The 20910-nt window shown below is 39.7% G+C and overlaps 1 protein-coding gene across 4 annotated transcripts in view; it reads left to right on the forward strand.

The window, feature by feature from the left end:
• GHR (growth hormone receptor) overlaps positions 1-20910 on the forward strand; it is a 149422-nt gene that overhangs the window by 37880 nt on the left and 90632 nt on the right. The window lies entirely within an intron of this gene.

Raw genomic sequence — 20910 nt, forward strand, 5'->3', positions numbered from 1 at the left:
CACAAAACTACAGTGAATTCTGCTTGATGGTTCTCAGGGCTTTAGCTGACCACAGAGGTACTGGTGCTGACATTAAGGAAGCATGGCATTCACTTCTTTAAGTGGTGTGAGGGTCCTGCGTAACTTGCATTGAAACAAGAGGAACAAGAATATTTGCTTTATCCGTCATTGTAAAGCCAGCCTGGCTGTGTATACAAAGGGAAAGTCTTACCTGGCAAATTTGGTGACCTTTGGTGATGGGGCTACAGCTTTGGTGGAGAGGGACAGAGCAACTGATGTTGTCTGTGTGGGGTTATGCAGTTTCACATTGTCCTACAGGCCATCCTTGTCTGTAAATTAGAGCGACATGGATTGATGGATTGACCACTTGGGGAATAACAAACTGTCTGGATGGCCACACACAGAGTCGTGGTCAACAGCTTACTGTCCACATAGAGACCAGTGACAAGTAGGGTCAGTTCTGGACCTCAGGGGCCAGTCCTGGGGCCAGTACTGTTCCACACCTCTGACAGTGACAGGATTGACTGCACCCTCAACAAATTTGCTGATGACACTGAGCTGTGTGGAGTGGTTGAGACAATGCTGGAGGGAAGGAATGCCATCCACAGAGACCTGGACAGAGCTGAGAGGTGGCACCAAGCAAACCTCATGGACTTCAAGGCCAAGTACAAGGTCCTTCACCTGCATTGGAGCAATCCCAGACAGACCCACAGGGTGGGGAGAGAAGTGATGGAGAGCAGCCCTGTGGAGAAGGATTTGGGTGTGATGGCTGATGAAAAGCTCACCACAAGCCAGCAGTGAGTGCTCACAGCCCGGAAAGCCAGGGGAATCCTGGGCTGCATCCAAATGAGAGTGGCCAGCAGGTCAAGGGAGGGGATTCTGCTCCTCTGCTCTGCTGAGACCCCACCTGGAGCACTGTGTCCAGCCCTGGTGTCCCCAGCATAAGAGGGACATGGAACTGCTGCAGCAAGTCCAGAGGAGGTCACAAAGCTGACAACAGGACTGGAGCACCTCCCGTAAAAAGATGGGCTGAGAAAGCTGGGGCTGTTCAGCCTGGAGATGAGAAGGTTGTGTGGAGACCTCATAGCAACCTGCCAGTATCTGAAGGGGGACTACAGGGAAGCTGGAGAGGGACTCTGTCAGGAACGGGGGTGACAGGACAAGGAGTAATGGGTATAAACTGAAAGAGGGGAAATTTGGGTTAGATATAAGGAATAAATTCTTTACTATGAGTGTGGTGGAACAGGTTGCCTAGGGAAGCTGTGGGTGTCCCAGTCCTGGAAGTGTTCAGGGCCAGGCTGGATTAAGCCTTGAGCAGCTTGATCTAGTGGGAGGTGTCCCTGCACATGACAGGAGAGGTTGGGACTAGATGGTCATTATAGTCCTTTCCAACCCTTAATATATCTAAGATTCTGTGATTTTTTCAGGCTTATGGTGTATAATGGTATCCAGCATACAGGGGAATTAAGCAATACATTGGGCCCTTTTATCTTTGATGCACCTTGTGACATAGATGAGTGAACTTAATGCCATGATGGAAAAAGTAGCCTTGTTTACTGTTGTAACCATGTGTTTGTTGTGGCCTGTTCTATTGCTTTTTTTTTTTTTTAATATAAAAAAAAATACCTTTATTGAGGTAATCAGGTATATTGTGAAAATCATTGCATGTCCCTTTTCCTCTCCTGTTCTACTACTGTGGGTGAAGGTGAAGAGATCTCTCCATAAGAGCCCAAGGGAGCTTTATGAAGCCAGTGTGAATAAAAAGTCCATCCATCAAAAAGAAAGAACATAGGATCTAGGAAGAGAGACTCCTCCTGTCTAGTTGTTCACATTGACATTGAATTATATAATGGACATCTTCATGCAGAACCTTCTATAGTCATTCTCCTGTTTTCTTTGCTGAGGTAGGAGTCGCAGATTTTCAAAATAAATTTGGCCTATTGTTTGAATGTTATTTCAAACCCAAGTAAACTGGGAGCCTAGTTAACCACAGGAGATCTTCAATTAGAAGAGGAAAGAAGTTTTTCATAGTGTTAGAATGTGTTCAGTGTTTCAGTTTACTAAATCATGCAGAAAAGAAAAGGTTGAAGGATCAAGAGCCAGGGACTGCATACAGATACTGGATAATTTCTAAACCAAAATGGAATATGTGCAAATAGGAAGATCAGGACATGAAAACCTGGGAAACTAATGGTTGTTGGAAAGACTGAAGTTATAGACATGTTATAGAAGTGTTTGGTTCCACTGTCTTAAGTGGACATTTATGTGAACATATAGCTGAACATTAGGCGGCCAGTAATCAAAATAACATGTTTAAGACCAAGAGTAATGATTTGTTTAAGGATGTTTGAGATGGCCAGACTAAAACACAGTAAAAAACCCAACTTCCTCAAAATGATTAAAAAATTCAAATGTAATTTGAATTGCACCAAGAAGTATATTTTCATACTGATTTCTATTTTTTAAAATTATTATTGTAAAGATTATAGTGTTTAATGGATAGAGCTATGCTAGGAGTAGAAATGTTTTGGGTAGAGTAGGACTGATTTTGTCAGTGGTTTGCATTGCTGTACTTTCCAAATGGCATACTGGTTGCAGAATTTTTTAGCAGCCTGTCAGTGCAACAGCATGTAAAAATATAGGAAACAGGAAGATGGTATCTTTGCATCAAACAACTGTTGTCATTCACTTATTCATTTTGTATGTGAGCAGCTGGTACACATGCTGTTTGTCTATATTGCAGTTTGTGTTTTATTTACTTATGCTAGAATGTGAAAACAAAATGTAAGCTGTCAGTAAAAAAGGACTGGCACCATTTGTTGACAGGGCTGAAATAGAAGATCTATCTCTCGCTAGCTACATTTTTGTCTGTTACATTTTTTTAACTTCAAAAATGTTCCTTCCAAGGAGCCTGGTCTTACAAGAGGCTGCGACTGTTCATGCGAACTGTTCATATATATAATCCCATTTATATGAAGCAGAACTGTGGCTTTCTGGGGAAGAGTTATCCTTCCTGCTTTCTACATCTTGGGCACCTGCTCTGACCAAATATCTTGAAAATTAGTGTGAGAAGTACATTCATTCCCATTAAGATTGAGCAGTACTACAGAGCAGCAGCCTCAGCTGTGGCTTCAGTATCTACAGGTCATACAGCTCTCTCTCCTTGGGACTTTTCATTGTTGCTTCATATCCCAGTAGATTGGTATTTTCCAGATACTCTGATCACTCCCTACTCTAAGAATACAGATAGGTACTCTTACAAATGTTATTAAAATACCTGGTCAGAAGCAGTGCACTTGTTTACAGGCTGTGGCTTGTGGAGCCTTTCAGACGACACAGGCTGAAACCAGCTTGGGGAAAGTGCTGGATGTGCTCAGCCAGAGATGACAGCTGTGGCTTCAGGTGAGCATCCAGCAACCTGTGAACACAGCTGCCATGCTGGGTTCCTCACCTGCCCCTCTCCCTTTGCTTCTGCTGAGCAGAAGTTGAAGTCTTTCTGAGTCTGGACTGATGTATATGAATTCAGCAATCTGTGGCCCCTAACACCAGAGAAGCAAGTGATGATCTAGCCCATGTGTTGAGTGCCCATCCCTAAGTGGGGGGTGGAGCTGCAGAAGCCAGTAGAAATGTGGCACCAGAGGAGGTGGAAACTTGCTAACAGAGAAGAAGAGGAAGCTTGAATAAACAGCTGTATTCATCAAGGCAATTACTGGACAGAAATGAGGCATTTTCTGGGGAAAGATGAAGGTCAATCTGCATTTTGTTCCATTTGTGCAGTTCATACACAAGTGACTGGCTGTCATTTATGGGTGCTATAGTCACAAACAGTACTGGAGGAATTTGGGCATTAGAAAAATAACAATGAAGGGCACAAACAAAAGCACATTTAACAAGCTAGTATTGATACTTTACCTTGTGTAAGTTTTCTGGGATCATGAAAGAACTGAAACATCAAATAATTCTAACAGTGTAGATCAAGGATGGAGGGTATGTACTTCTGCCTCAACAGCACTGACCTTTCTGTGTGTTCTACATTATAAATAGTTGCTTATCGGCAGCTCTAGCTTTTTTCATTGAATTTTGATCCCTACTGCTCTTACCATTCATGTCTTTGTCTTGGCAGAACACTTCAATTACTACAGGAAAGAACTAATGCCATTCATTATATTGTTTTGTCATTTGAAAAAGCAAAAACAAATGCTCGTATTCTTTTGACTTTTTCTTTTCAGACTCGTGGTGTGTGAGGTGGGTGAGGAATGAAGCTTTCAAAACTGTCATTGCAACTCCTTTCTGATAAATGACATAAGACCCTAGGGAGCTATCTGCAGATAGTATTACAAATTTTAAGTATATTTTATGTAGTGTTAGTACTTCTTGACATTGTTTGGCTGAAAAGATGTGTTCATGGTTGTTAAGTGCTGCCTGCTCTTCCCTGGATTACCAGCAAATCACTGTGTAGAGCATGGTCATTCAATTGTTTTAAATTTAAGCAAATGTTTAAAGGGTAAAGAAGATCCACACAGACCACTAGAACTATTTATCATGGGGAAGACCCACAAGAGTCGCTTCTCTTCGGCTATTAACACAGCCGGGCATTGAGCGGTTGTGAAGGAAATTCGAAACAATGTCTCCAAGTTTTGCCAAGATTACTCAGTGGAATCACTTGTTGCCAGATGCTAATGCTGAATGAAAGAGAACAGCAACCGCTGTGGTGGGAATTAGTTTTCTGGAATTGCTCAAAGCCAGTTATCAGTCCAGTTGTTTTAGGGCATTATTAATACTCTGAGGACTGTTCTACAGTTTGAATGATGGACAAGCAGGTAGAAGTTATATTTATGAGGGAGGTGTTTCTCACCTTATCCTGTTAGCTGTGGGAATTAATACAGCATCTTCTCTTTGGGATTTCAGTGTAGCTGTGAAAAGAGGGATTGTAGCACAGATCGTGGGATTGGAGTGAAAAATTTGGTCTGTATTTCCCAAGCAGTAGCTCCTGGAAGCGATATGCAGCTTGTGGCTAGGAATGGAGCCATAAGCCTGTCCATGACTGCATGGGAGGCTCTGCAATGAGTTCAGAAAGATCTCAGCCAGATGTGAGCCTTCAAAGCTTCTGCTCATGGCACTGGTTTCCAAACCATAGCAAAACCTCTTACTTTTTTTTCCTCTTGGAAGAGGGGAATACTTGGTTGAGTGTTTTGGTATTGTTTTGAATGTATTGTGCTCTTAGTTTTTATGCAGTTGTGGAATTAGTAATAAGCCAGGTGTTGCTTATGTTTCATGGATAATGTATCCAACCCAACAGTCCAGGGAGCCTACAAACAGACTATTCCTCTTCTTCCAGCTGTTCTTTTTGGCAGTAGCATGAGCTGAAAAGCTTACATGAATTAAAGATTCATGGCTGAGTATGAAGTTATTCACTGATAGACCCCTTTGAGCAATTTCTTAAAAAAGTGACAATCCAGCACTATACTCACTAAGTATATTTAATTGCTTCAATGGTAGGTGCTTCTGGGAGGAATCTAGCATCCTTTCGGGAGTCTGGTTTGTTGATTATTGTATGACCCAGTTGGCAGCAAGCCTGTCCTATGAGACACAGGACAATAATATGCTGCACAGCTATTTTGCTAAGTAGTTGAAATACAGTGCCAGCATTATTTGGGCAGATACATCTTTGATAACCTATTGCCGCCAAGTTGCACAATAAAAAAAACAACTTTTTTCCATCATAAAACTTTCCTCCATTGTTCATCAGCAAGCTGAGCCAGAGGAGCTCTGCTTCTGTTGAGATTTAAGGGAAAATTTCTAGTCAAGGTGTCAGTACATCCTGTTGCTCACTAGCAAATCTGCTTATTTTGAAGATTTCCATACTGTACTAGATCTCTACGCATTTGCTCAAAATGCAGCATACTTTCAGCAAATTCACATTGGACTGTCAAACTTATTTGAAAGTTATTTTCATAAATCCAGAAAAACTAAAACAACACTAGTAGATATCCTCTAAGATAAACTTATTTTTTAACTCTGATCTCTGCCACATGATGATCTATCTGCAGGAAACAAGCACTTCTTTACCAGTCTCAGAATGGCTAAAAACTTGCTCTTTAGCAAAAAAAGGAATCTGGCAGGCTTCAAGTGAAAACCAGTCTCTTTGTGGAGACTTACCACAGGCCTTCAGATACACTCTTTGTTGCTCTGCAAAGTTAAGTCAGTCACCTGGTATTTAGTCTGATTTTTCTTTCCTCTGTTTAAATTTCTCTGTTGTTTGAACTCTGCCTGAAAAGTAGACTGGCACATGTTCTCTTATTTTTCAGATTAGTCATGCCAGCTATGCATAAAAGAGATGGAGCAAAAGCATTCCATATCCATTAAGTGTTTTATTTTCCAGACTAAAAACTGGATACTTGCAGCTTGTATGTCATTATATGCTTGTCGTTCCTAATTACTTTCTGGCATGTTCCTGGGTGTTTTGTAGACAGGAAAATGCATTTGATTATTTTTTTTTTTTTTTTAGCTAGGCTAGCAAAAAGAAAATAAAAAAAAAAGACTTCGACAAGAAAGTCAGAGAGGGACTTTTTACAAGAGCAGGCAGGGATAGGACAAGGGAGAATGTCTTTAAAATGAAAGAGACTAGGTTTAGACTATATATTTGGGAGAAATTCTTTACTGTGGTGAGAGTAGTGATGCACAGAAATAAGTTGCTCAGAAAGGTGGTGGATGCCCCTCTCTGAAAATATTCAAGACTGGTTTGGATAGGGTTTTGAGAAACATGGTCTAGTTAAGGGTGTCCCTGCCCATGGCAGCACGGTTGGAACTAGATGACCTTTAAGGTTCCCTGGAGCCCCAACCATTCTGTCATTCTGTGAGGTAGAAAACTATTGAGAGAAAGACTTTGTGGTCATAATAACTTCTTCCTTTCTAAAAGAGTAATTTCTTTTGTCTCTTATTATCAGTATTTTGTCTTGAAGGAATAAGGCTATTGCATTTCATAACTGGAAATTAATCATCAAGCATGTTGCTATTTTCAAAGCATGCAAGTAAGTGATTTTTCCCTGTAGATATTCTGTATACTGCAGCATGTTTTACCAAGGGAAACACTGTGTTTGCATATCAGATTTTATACGCACAAATTCATAAATGTGTACAGGGAAGCAGATTTGCAGTTCTGACCCTTCAGATTGGCTACCAAGTGAGCAACAATAACTCACCTGAGGCTAGTGGTAAATAGAAACTACACCAGTGAAGAAAAGAGTTTCCCAGCTGACATTTCTTCTGTTTCTTTACATTTTGTTCTGTCTTGATAGTCACTTGACAACCTGAGTACTCCAGCAGTATGCTGGAGTACAGGAAGCCTATTACCTCCAAAAATAGCTGTTGTTCCTCAGTCTGAATGTAAATCTTCAGTCACTGAAATTAAGAGTCACTCAGCTTTGTGGGGAATGGGTTGATACACAGGCTGCATAGAATAGATACAAATGTGAAATACATTCAAAGGCTATGGCCACAAATTAAAGCCCAGATTGATTAACTGGGGTGGCTGTCATCTCTCTGCCATGGAGGCTGCAACGCAGGCTGTGTGAGCTGCACCCCTGCCTGGGAGCTCAGTTTTTACTGGGCTGATGAAACTTGTCCCACAGCTGCCTGGTACCAGGAGAGATTGGGATCCTGTGGCAGGGGCCTACCTTGTCACCAGGAAGGGCTAGTCAAGTCCTTTTGGCAGCAGTCCACAACAAGGTTGGTTTTGGCCAGGCACAAAGCTGCTTCTTGTCAGCCCTGTGTACCAGCCAGCACATGGGAAATGTGACCTAATGGTAGCTCATCTGTGTGGGTGGTCTCCAAAGTTTGTTAAAGTTGCTGAAAGGAATTCATATGATGTAGTATTAAGTATCTCCACTAGATACCCGAATTATTAATTCGCCTTCTGTAAAGACTCAACAGACCATGAGAAGTGTAAGGCCACGCCAGCCACTTCAGTTTAGTGCCTGCTTTTCAGTGGTATCTGCTGAATTTTGCTGGCAATGTGCTGTCTGCTGTGATAAACAGAAGCAAAGACTCTTGCCTCGGGTGACAATAATTTATTACCTATAGAGCGCCACAGCCATCAACTGCTATGCTTAACAAATATGAAGGAAGATACCTGGCCTGGAGAGCTGGCAGGCAGCATTCAGGAATAGCAGGATAATTTATGGTGCTAAACAAAACACAGTCACCTGCAGCTGTGCCACACAGTGAATACTTGTGCTTTTAGTTGTTTTTTGTAGACCGTATTCCTAATCTAATGATTCCCAATATTAGTTGCTTCTTTGTGCCTTGCTAAAATACCTGTAGGAAAATATTTTTCTGAAATCTGAGGTTTTAAAAGAATTTTGAATATAACCTGATGAAATATGACAGTACAGGAATCCTGGAATCTTTAACTTACAGTGAAGATAATTAGTGTCTTCTGTGCAATGACATGTAAAAGCTTTTCACTATAAGCTTGCCTCTGACTAGATGAAATAAACAGTAATTTTTCTGTAAAAACAAATGTTTTCAAGAAATCAACTAGTTCCTTCTTCTGGCTTGAATTAGAGTAATAGTTTGATCTCTCAGAAGTAGCTATGATTGTATAACTCATAAATGCTGAACTGAATAAACACATTTAAAATAAAAGATTTTCAGCCTGAAGGCTTATTTTAATGGGTTAAAAAACAGCTAAACAAAAATAATTTCAAATAAATTCAAACAGGTTCAAATAATTTCAAGTGCTGTCATACAAATAAAAAATATTTTCTGTTACATAAAATGGTCCAAATTCACTAGAAATAAAAATTTCAGTCTTACTATAGAATTATACATCAACATGAATGAAGCCAACTGAATTTTTTTTATGTCACTTGTTACTAAACTGTTTTTTGCTGCCAGGCTAACCTCTGTCAGTTGTTTTTTCTTATAGAGTTTTACAATGTTCATAAAGATATTAAAATGTCTTGAAAAAGACAGAATTTTACTAAATGATTACTTACTGATGCAAGGTATTGATACAGGATAATACTCTTGGGCAAGGATTACGGCAGACATCATGCCGCTGCTGCTGGTGCCATGGTGAGCACTGAGTGGATGTACCTCTGTCCTTTGGAGAGTGTGCAGTGTGTGTAGGCAGCTGTTGCCTCTTGTGTTGGTGGGTCAGCAGAGCCTCTCAGCACCTCCAAGTGAGCTCCACAGGGTCTGCTACAGGGTCATTTTGTTTTCCTTTAGCTGGGAAGTTGCTGGAAAAGAACTTCTTCACCACCAACAGTGTGGTTTCCAGGCTGCAGGGCTTTGGGCTCACCTCCCTTTTCCTTGCTCCCTGACAAATCTTGCATCTCCTCTGTAAACAGTCACTCCCTAAAACTTTCTCCGCTAATAGGTTTTCTGAACGTTTTATCTTTGTTGCCCTCTTTGGCACAGTCTTTCATTTGGCAGCAGTATTGGAAGAGAGACGCCCTCTAACAGGTGCTGCTCCCATTAATGTGCTACAGAATTCCAGGTGCCTGTGAGACAATGGTATTTTTTCATCAACTTTTTTCCCTTTGATTTCCACTGGTTTGGGTTTTTTCCCTCTTCTCCTTGCAAAACTGCTGCTTACCCTGTAACTCTTTACGTGACATTGGTTAGTGGTACAACATGACGCATTTAATCTTGTAATACAGCAATGAGAAAAGTGTATTAAATCCTGAGAAATCCCTAGATGTAATCAGTTTTTTGTTTGGTCTTTTCTGTTTGCTTTTTCTCTTTTTTTTTCTTCAGATGCTGCCCCAAAAAATCTGTGAAGCTTCAGACTGAAAATTGCTTGAGTGAAACACACAACATCCGCCTTTATTTCCTGGTTAGGGGTGGGCATGACAAGATTTGCTCTGGATTTTGGACAAGTCCCATGCTACATTAGCATGACATTGGTGCCCTGCTGCTGTCCTTTGTCAGAGCCGATGCTCAAAGTCCTGTTTGGTTTTTGGTGTGTAAATGTCCTGGCTCTGCTTTCTTCATGGGCTAAGGTGGTAACTGCAGTGCCCAAGACAAGTGTCTGACAGTACAGCTTCCCTTTGGATCCTAGGTGCTATTTATAAAACTTTGCAAACACAGCTCCTAAGCTGGCAGGCTGCTTGTCTTCAGCTACAGGGAGAGCCCTCATAAAAGCTTTCACTCTCCCTGAGGTCTGTTGCAAAATGAGAATGTTCCCTTTCTCTTTGGCATCAACTCAGGTTTGTAAACTTTGATAACAAAAGAAATACTGAGTTCATATTCCAAAATACTTGGAATCTGGTTGTTGATTTTTGGGTACACAGGGCTGTTGCTCTCACACAACATAGTTTTGCCTTTAAAATTCTGGCTGATGCCTTTACACATTTTCTTGTTTATTCTGTTAGAGGGCTTATTCCTGGAAGACTTAGCATGAGCCCAGTTTCCAAACTGTGGTGAGGGTGATTGTTCTCTCTTGCTGTGAAAACACTTGGTGGGATACATAGTTGACATTTTACATGTTATTGAATTTTTAGCACCATGAATGGGAATATTCACGTTACAAGAGACAAAGAACGGATAGGGTGCATACCTAGAGATGGAGATGGGCAGGTAGTGCATGGGTGTGATGTTCAGCTGGGTGTTCTGACTGTTGGGCAAGTGGGAAGGGGTGATATCTGGGAGAAGTTGCAACAGGTAAGACTTGCCCGGGGTCACCTATTTACCTTCATCCACTCACCTTGGACACAGATTGCCTCCCTTCTCCCAAACCTGTCTCCTCTCGGACATTCCAGCCTCTTTTTTCCTTTGAAGTTGACCATGTCTGCATGTGTATCGAAAGGTGAGCTCCCATTGAGTGGCCTGCTTGCTCATCTTAATCCAGATGCTGGATTATTTTATCTTTTAATTGGTATTTTCATGCATTTAGGGGGTGAGAAGGACAGAAGTGCTGGGTTATAAGGACTGATTTACAGAGTCTTTGAAGATGGGGCTGTTCTGTATTGAGGAATAATGTTTTTTCCTTGTTCAGCATTAATCACTTTGCATTCCATTTCCACTATGACAGCTCAGATATAATTACTGCTCACCATGGGCTACTTAAATGAGTACTGTATATTCCTGTGAACCTTTTAGCCTGCTAAATAAAGAGAGCACATGGAGAAAGTTAATGCTATTTTTATTTAAATAAAAAGTTGCAAACTGGGCAGGAGGGAAGAGTGTTTTTGTGTACAATGTTGCCCTTTATGTTCAACTACTTGAGGGAAGCCTGGTGCCTTTTTGAGAGATTATGGCTATGAGCTTCTGCTAAAGCCAATTGACTGTAATAGAGGGGTTGTTTTTGAAAAGGGCACTGTCCACTTGAATATTGTGACATTCAGTAGTGTTAAATGCCTCATGGGGGGTGTGGGGGGGGTGTAGTCTCTCTTCTCATCGGTCCTGTTTATTTATTGATACTGTCATGTTTGGAGGGGGTGGGGTGCTGAAAAGAGGTGAATGCATGTAACAAGGCTCATTCTGTTTGTTTTACTCCCTATTTACCTCCATGTCCATTTAGCACCTTGCTAGAGATTTGATCTTACACATGGTGCTGTAAAACGCCAAAAAGCATTTTTTTTAAAGAGGTGCAATATGCCTTTCTTTTAATGAAATGCCTTGCTTTTAATGAAATTTTATAGCCTTCAGTGTTGCCTACAGGGTTTTGCAAATGTAAATCCTAAAGGCTGAGGCCCCAGAAGGAATAAAAAAGCTCATGTTTAAGCGCAACTTTAAGACAGCCTCTTTAATGCTGAATGCCTGTGCTTGAGTCAAGTAACTTTTTAATACACTTAATCCCATTCACTGTCTTTTGTGTATGAATGCCCCAGCTATTTAAAAAAAAGAGAGTAGAAACAGCATGTTTCTCTATATCTTCTTTCTCAGCCAGTGAGCAAACTGATGTACAGATATGTATGTTGTATATTAGTTGCTTTCTCAAGATGGACACAACTTAGGTCCCGATCCTGCAGTGCAATTTCTAAGCATAAGCCAGTGTAGAAATCACTGGTGCAGGATGAGAATACAAGCATCTCGGTGAAAAGGGCTCATTTCATGTCTGGGCAGTGTTGAGGGAGAGCAACAAGGCACATTTCATCATGGAAATGTTGGACAAACTGTTTCAAAAGCAGGGAAGGGATGGGAGTAAAACTGCTGTGTAGGACTGAGTCATCCTTGTTTAAAAACATAAAAAATTACTTTTCATGTTAAAATAACCAGCAGTTGTGTTTGCTTGTTGGAATTCATGTAGTGAAATTGTTATTTCAGGAAAGTGTGCTCTCAGTTAATAGGATGATACCCAAACCTTCCCAAATAAAGGAATTTCGGCATGTTTCAGCATTAAGCTGCTTTTAAAAGTGAAGACTCACCTTGCCCTCTGTTCTTCCTACTTTTTCTTTAAGCAACAGTCAAACCATTTCAATGACACTCAATGCCACTTATCATTGGGAGATAGATGAACACTGAACTGGGAAAAAGTTTTGCCCTTCGCAATTTATTTGTCACTTCAGGGTGGTGACAAGTGGCCTTTAATTAAAAGGAGAGACAATTATGTTTCATTGATTGCAGTGAAGGATTTTTTAAATCTTTTTAATTGTACTACTTAAGATGTTTGCCTCTCAAAAGAAATTGATATATTCATTTGTGTATGTGTTTCATTGTCTTAGTGTAAATACTAACAGCCTTTCAGAGCCTTCTCTTCTTACAGGGAGTGGTGCTGTTCATCTCCTTGTCACCTATGGCTCATATTGTTGCATCCAACCCCAAATCCTTCAAATCTTGATTACCCAGAACAGATGTTTGTTTTGTTTAATACGTTTCCTTTGTGTCTTCAAGTTGAATGCAGCTATGGTGATATTTCTGTGTTTCTGTAACTTGTGCACTTTGTTATCACCAAAATGTTAAAAGAGCAGCCTTTTGAAAAGTATGTATGACTTAATAAATATGTTTCTGATGTTTGTATCTGCGGGAAGAGGCATTTAGAGAAGGAAGGAGAAGGATTTATTGAGAAATAACAAAATGACTCATCAGAAATACTTGTCTTCTTTTCTTTCCCGTGTGTGGCTATTTCCATCATAAACCAGAGTGATCAATGTTTGCCTGAACAGAATTGAGGAGATGGCTCTCAGAGGGTGAAATATTTTGTCATTTTTAACCTTCCTTCACTACATTTATACTTGCTAAGGCCTTAAAGAGTTTGGTAGCTCTGAAGAATGTTCAGTTTACCCTGATCCTTTATTTATGATGTCTCTTTCTAAGGGGGGTGGGGGAGGGAAGAAGAAAAATGGACAATGTTTTCCCTTGTTTCTGAAATTCCTAACATGAATGTGTTTATCTAACACTAGATGGTAAAGATGGACTCCCTCTGACTACTAAAGTTGCTCTCCATTAAGAGGTGTATGTACTGCACTTAATGAAGCAGCACTTAGCTTTGCTAACATCATTCTGGAGCAGTACAGAGGTTCTTTTAACACAAGTGGATTCCCAGAACTCTTGCTTTGTAAATAATGTGTGTTCCCAGTGAGCCCTAATTGATAATGACTGTTAATGTAATACCTGCTGGCTAGGCCTGGTCTTTACTGAAAGAACTCTTTGAAACTTATTTATTGATTGCTGCAATCAGTTTAGTTTAAAAAAAAAAAACAACAACAAAAAAACAAAGTTAAAAAAAAAACACCAAAAAACCCCAGACATTAATTTGGTCTCAGTTTTCTGATAATTGTTTTTCTTATTTGATGGCGTGCGTGTTATTCAAGTCTCACAACCTTTGTCTGCCTTTTTACTTGTAAAGCATTTGGTGGTTCTGATTATGATCTCAGAAGTGGATCTTGAATAAATGTAATTTTTGTCCAGTTGATGGAAGGCCACCCTGAAATAAGGACATAGAATTTGCCTACTCTCTGTATCATCAGATTTTTATAAACTAATTATTACTTATTTACCTGTGCAGAAAGTGAGGTTTAGTTACAAGGCTGAGATGACATTCTCCTCCCTGTCCTCAGGGTTACTACTGCTTTATATTTGCACACACTGTACAGACATCAAGTTTTGAACCTTGTCCCATCATACAGACCATGGCCAGCTCTGCTGCTGTCTGCAAAAGGGATGGGAGTTGTACTTTCATCCTACTCACCTTTAGTGTTCCCTTAGAGGTTTTGATTTGATTGCCATTATCAGAGAACGGATAATGCTTGACATAAATCATCCAGTGGTGACATTCACATCATATTTTCCTCTTCCCTATCTCCCTTTGTGTACCTTTCAGGAGTTAGATTTTAGTGCTGAATTACTTAATGGTTGCAAAGTAATCAGCTTATGCAGGGATATCTGTATTTGTTTTCTCTTTATGTATTTTTACCTAAAAAGTGATTTAGTTATCATTTTATATGACTTGCACTAACTGATGTAGAAATGCCTAGTGGGAAGTAAGCTTTGCTTCAAATGACCTGAGAAATGGTAGTTCGTAAAAGAATGCATGAAAAAGAATTAATTGCTGATTTTTAGTAAAAGTTTAATTAATAAATAATTATTATTCTCTCTTTATTGCTGGGTGGTTTTTGTTCTCTTCTTATCTCTGCATTTCAGACTAACTTTTAGTGCTTATGTAATTAGATAGTTATGTAGTTAGATAGTTTTATCCAGCACTACACCAACAAGGAAGACAAATACACTAGGAAAATTAGAAAAATAGCTATAAAATCTAACAGGATATTTTAGTTGGGGTAACCTAAATTTAAGTAACATTTTTTTGAGAAATAGGTTCTGATTTTGATGTGTCCCTTCAAGGGTTTGTGTGTGCTTGGAGAGTGGTTTATGCCCTTATTCACTTTGTGAATCTCACATGTATTTTGGCTGGGCAGTTATACTCTGAATCTTTTTTTACAAGTTTCTCAAGCCAGTTGTCAATCCTGGGTCCAAAGTGGACTGTTCTTGTTCTGACATATGTAGTCATAAAGCCAGAAAAACAAATATACATCACACTTTTATTTTACCATCACTCTGTACAAATAATAACCATTATTAAGCATTTCTTTCCCAGCTGTTGTTAAAACCTAACATACTGGTATATAATATCTTTGGTGAGAAATGTAATTCGTTAAAAATCCCCTCCTTTACAGAAAAATACTTCAAATATAATAGAAAATTTAAAGTATTTTGTAACTCTTTTGAACATCCAACAGTATGGTAAACAGTTTTGAGCTTAGGGATATTGTAGTCTGTTAAAAGGCCTGGTTGGGGTTTTTTTGTTGTTTGGTTGGGTTTTTTGGTTGGGCTTTTTTTTTGTTTGTTTTTTTCTCCCTCAGAATTTCTCATTCTGCATATTCTGTTGTCTGTCATTCCCAGCATGTCTGTCATCCCTCTTATGAACTTCCACAGTTTTGGTCTTTGTTAATAGCTTCTGTTTATTAGTAAGACTGCACCTCTGCTGAAAGTGGCTTGACAACTAGTGTGATTGACAGTATTCAAAACTAGTAGTCATACTGGCATTTCTTTTCAGGATGTTAAAAATTCTTTTTGGCTCTTTCACATGGCAGTTCCCCATCACTTCACTGGGATCTACTCCTGACAGCACCATGGGATTGGTGCCGGTGTGAAACAGGGCCAGGCAGTACTGTCCAGTTGTGCATCCTGCCATGCCAGAAGTACTTTCAATAAGTGCTTTTGCTGAACACCAGCACTTGCCTTTCATCCTTCTATCCTTTCTGCAGGAGAGCCTCCTTGGATGATGTATTTTGGGGGAACTGCCAGGGCTATTTGGACTAAGGTCAGGGAGTGACAAGGCGTGTCTGTAGTGCTCCTGCTGTTGTACTACAGCCCCTTAAATTGGCATTGCAGCATCCCTCTGAGACTGGTTTCTCCAGCAGGTGGAAATGGCTGCCTAGGAGCTGTGGATTGTTACTTTAAGCATATCTGGAACTGGGACCTGCAGAATGGCTGCCTCTTTACTATTAAGATATTTTGTTCTTAAAACACACAAGAATTGTTTTCAACTGTGGGACTTGACCCAAGCCAGGGATCTGCCAGGGCTCTGCCAGGGATCATGGTGAGATAACCAGGCTTCATGGGAAAGGGATGATCGTTCTTTCAGGAGCAATATGCCTGGGAACATTCCCATGTTTGGTTGAGACCCAGCCCAAGTGGGGATATGTGATACTAGTCCTTTTGCTCCTCCTCTGCCTTTCCATATGGAGGTTATTATGGCTTTGGCAATCGGGTGGTGAAGACCTGATGTTTTTGAGTAAAAAGCAAAACCATGGTGAATTCCTGTGATGGAGAAGGCATGTCCTGATGGATGCTAAGGCCAAATTGACCAAGGGTTTTGGATAGGAGGAAAGCCTTGAGCTGGTGAAGATCTAGTTTAAAAGGAGAGAATTGCATTTTAGTTTCAATTTCATTATTGCATAAAACTGTTTTTAATGGGTTTCCAACAGAGGCATCACACAAGGGTTTTCTTGTGCTTATTATGTCGTATAATTGGTTTCTGGTAGTATCAAAACTAGGAAATTTCTCTCGATAACATAATTAATCTTTATATGTTACAATTACTCTTAGCAAGGTCTGTTTTCCCAGAACCTCGTATTTAACATGAAGACACATTGAATTTTATGTGCACACTTTGGTGCTGTCCTGTGGTTTTGGCAGTCAGTGCAGTAATGTATTCAAATCATAATACCTAGTGCTTGCATTACCTCAGCTTTTGATGGCCACCACTGTGTCACTGAGCAGTTGTATCTAGGAATGCCTGGAGCAAACGGGATGCAGAAGTTTATAAATACAAAGCAGCTTCCTCAGAAACATCATGGGGTTCTATCTTATATTAAGAATAAAATAGTCAAACTGAAAACATAAAAGCTTGGCTTTAATGGTCCAGGTTTTCAGAAAGTGACCTTTCAGGTCTAAATGCTTTTACATATATGTATCTACTACCAGTAGAACGTGCATAAATAGCACCTAAGTACAAAAATAAAATAAAACCAAAACAAAGCCCATGATATACATTGAACTTACTAGGTGCTTCTTAAAACAAGATGGCTGCATTAAGTATGAGCTGTATTCAGCATGAGTTTGCAGTGGAAAAATACCTGAGATCAATAAATTTTTTCCAGTATATCTTTCAAAATCCCTTGGAATATTATGCAGAATCTTATACACTGTGTGTATTCTGCTTCTATGGAAGCTGAGTGGCTCTTGATGCCTCCTCTGGCACCTGATGGAAGTGCCATCTTCCCATGCTGTCAGGGCTGCCAGCACCTCTCCCCCAGTGCAGTCCAGAGAGAGGACAAAACACTCTGCCCCGGTGCAGGTGGCACAGCTACTGAATTTCACGTATAAATAATTTGGAGGGTGGAGCAATAATAAAGAAGTCATGTAGTTCTGTTGGAGCTATTTAGTTTGCCACAAGCCCAGTCTCTATAGACAATGATAGATCTCTGCATTTCAGTAAGAAAGTTTAAGTTGCACAGAAGGTAAATAATGTTTGTGAAAGTTTTGAGTGTATTCATACTGATGACCTATAGTTAATGAGCAATTTTCCTTGGCTGTTGAATAGCAATTAATTTGCATTTTTCTTTGTTTTCTTTCTAAACTGGCAGCTGGCAAGTAATTGGCTTTCAAGGCAGGATTGCCTAAATGGAAAGGAATATAAATAAAAGAAACTGATTTGTATGAATATGGTATCAAAATACCAATATTTATTTTGGGTAAGAGAATACACCTGAAAAGAGCTGTGGGTGATAGTAAAAAAAAGAATAATAATTTGTACCTCTGTGGCGTGTTTTTCTTATGCTTTTGAAATACCTGAAATACATGTTCTCCACAAAGAACAAACCAGTGAGATTCTTCAAGATTTGGGCTAGAAATAACAAGCCCAAGAATTGCAAGTGTTACTCTGGAAAACACTGATAATTCTGTGGGTGTGAAATCTTTGTCTCCAAAAGCCTAAGAATGTTTGTCTATTATTTGTCAGGCTCTCGAGCTATGTCTATACCATTGTGAGAAATTCTCCTTTTTAATATTATAGACCCTTATTTTTTTGCTAAATACTGTTTAACGTGATTGTGAATCCCTGATGTTTTCAGTAAGAATAAAATAAGTAAATGGTAGATAAAGAGCAGGAAAAGACCCACAAGCAAAAGTGTAAGGGCTCTGCTCATCTTTTGTTAAGAAAAGGCAAAGACTTCTCTTCACCATTTCAACTTTTTCTAAGAGGTGCAAATATTCTTTTCCTGTATTGACTTGGTTTATTTAAACTTGACATCTATGTAAACTTCTTAATCATTAATGCATTTGAACTTTAGAGAAAATAAGGGAAATTCACTTGAGTTCTTCATTCTTCGTTTCAAAACTGCTGTGGCGAAGCCAGATAGGTTTCTATGATGTTGTATTTCTCTGTTACAATTTCAGCTGAGTAGGGATGTGGTCACAACATGTTTGCTCTCTAGTATAAACCTAACTGTTTCAGGTTTCTCCTGCAGTTAAAGACAAATCAGTATCTCTTGATGCTTCCAAAGATAGTAATGCTCTTTAAATGAACACCGTTTGCTCGTTTGGTGGCTTCAAGTACGTATTTGGTTTTTATAGTACAGCAGACCCTCATGCCCACACAGCTGCCAGCACCAGGGAGGTTTTTGAAGAGGCTGATATTGCTTAAGTGGGTGTTGGTATCTTCTCATAGCAGTGCAATAACTTTTCTTAAGTCATCATATTTATTTAATGGAAGGCAAATTTTTAAGTTGCTGATGTGTTTAAGAGCAGCTAATAGTGATACTGTTTGCAAAACCTTTGTTCTATGACAAGATGTTTCTGCAACTACTGTTGCCGAAGGCTTGGTGTTCTGGGCTGTTTTCTTAATGCCTTAGGCAGATGTAAGTTGGGCTTAACAGGAGCAAGGCACAGGATTGCTGGATGAAATCCCAAACACAGAGTAAACAAGTGGTCAATATACCTCTGAGGGGTTGCTGTCTCTCCAGGGTCAGAGCCATAGTAAAACAAACCTGATTGTAAGGACAGGATCTGAGCAGCAACAGCGGATATACACACAACATTCAGCTCATTTTTCACCCACGACTGGGCAGGACAGTGTGTAAACATGGGCTGATGTCTGCCAGTGTTGCAATGCCATTTTAGGTTCCCCTCGCTTCAATAGGAAAGGATCTGATTAGTATGAACCATTGACTTCCTTCACTGAAATTCTTAGATCTGTGGCTTATTATACATCCAGACTCCTTCATAAAAGTACCAAGTGACCCCACCTTTTTTCTGTACATTTGTTTTACAGAGTAAGTACTGTGAGGCTGCTTACCTGGTGTGATTCATCATTTGTTCCTCAAGGTGATGCATAAAGAAGGCTTTATTCTTCATTCCTCTTGCTCAGTGTAATATCACAATGACAGGAGTGCAGCGATGTTTGTTGTAATGTTCTGTGTGTTTCACAGCTGCATGTCAGTCATGTGGAATTAACGTATTAATGTTGATGGGAAATCTCATCCAAAAAGTGAGCCTAAGAAAAGAATGACCTTTTACACTTCTGGCTGATTCATCATGCATGCTTACAAAGGGATCTTGACATAATTCACAATCCTAACATGGCAGAGAAGCAGGTATCTGGCTGGTGTTAGCTTTGGCAGTTGGTTTCTTCGTAGCTTAAAGTCTTAATTAAACCTTTGAGAGCCTGAGGGATTACTTAAACATACATGCAATTATCTTAGTGTTCAGGAATTTTGTATGTTTATTTTTAAAGACCTTCCTTCATTCCCTTTCTAGGACTGGAGTGGAAAAGAACAGATTACTATAAAAGTTTCTAAAATTATATTTATGCATAAAATGCATATTATGATAAAGGACTTCTCACTGGGGCTCAGTTTAAGAATTATATTCACAATATTGTTCCTGTTGCTATTCCCTGCTGAATTTTTTCATCCGATAATATTACTGTTTAGGAAGTGATAACATATGCATGTAACAAGTTAATTGTAAAAGCCCAAAAGGGGTAATTTGATTGTGCTACTAAAACAACAGTAGTCAAGCATTCTGGTCTGCGGTTTCCAGTTTTAAATTACCATGATTGTTGTAAATCATGCAAAGGGATTGTGGGAAAGAGAACTTTCAGCTTTTCATTACAAATGCCCCATTTTCTGTCCAGGATCACTCTGCCATCTGTCTAATAGTCTGCAGTGGTGCTTTACAGACCATTCTCTCAGCAACCCAGGGCAGCAAGAGTGGGGTGAGGGAACATGCCTGAGTACTGCAATATCTTTGAAATCATAGCTCTTGTACACTGATTTGTAGCTAAGGACTGAGTTCACTTCTCCATGTAAATGATGCATAAGCAGGCACTGGTGATTTTCCATGTTAGGAGCTACTCATAAGTTACAGATACACATAATTAGCTAGTCAGCACTGGAAACGAAAAGAGCATTTTCTATGTCCTCTTCTTTGCTGTATGATAGATGCTTCTCCTTTTTACTTTTAAGAACAGAATTCAACTCCACCATACCTGAACTAATATATTCTCTGCCCTTGTGTGATTTCACTAATGTTTCAGAGGACCCAGGAGCAATCTGTAGAAACATTTTGAGTCAGAGGGGAAAATACCACACTCTAAAGATTTCAGGTAGTGTGTAGGGGGAAGTAAGTGTTAATTTAAAAATGAAGTCTTAATAGCTCCCATTTTCAAACTTTTTATTTTACATATTCAGTTGTTTTCCATGTTGTTGGTATCGGTAGGACTGAGATGCAGGCTATTCCCAGGAAGCCCTACTCCTGTTGTAGATACTCTATATTTGCTGTATGGTGGGGGGTGGGGGGTGGGGAAAGTAGCTGACACTGCTTCTGGGGGCTTGTTTCTTTCTGGCGTGTTTAACAAAATGGCACTTGAAGATAATCAGATTTTGTTTAATGAGTTGT

The sequence above is a fragment of the Aphelocoma coerulescens genome (genome assembly GCF_041296385.1).
Source record: "Aphelocoma coerulescens isolate FSJ_1873_10779 chromosome Z unlocalized genomic scaffold, UR_Acoe_1.0 ChrZ, whole genome shotgun sequence".
Taxonomy (NCBI): Eukaryota; Metazoa; Chordata; class Aves; order Passeriformes; family Corvidae; genus Aphelocoma; species Aphelocoma coerulescens.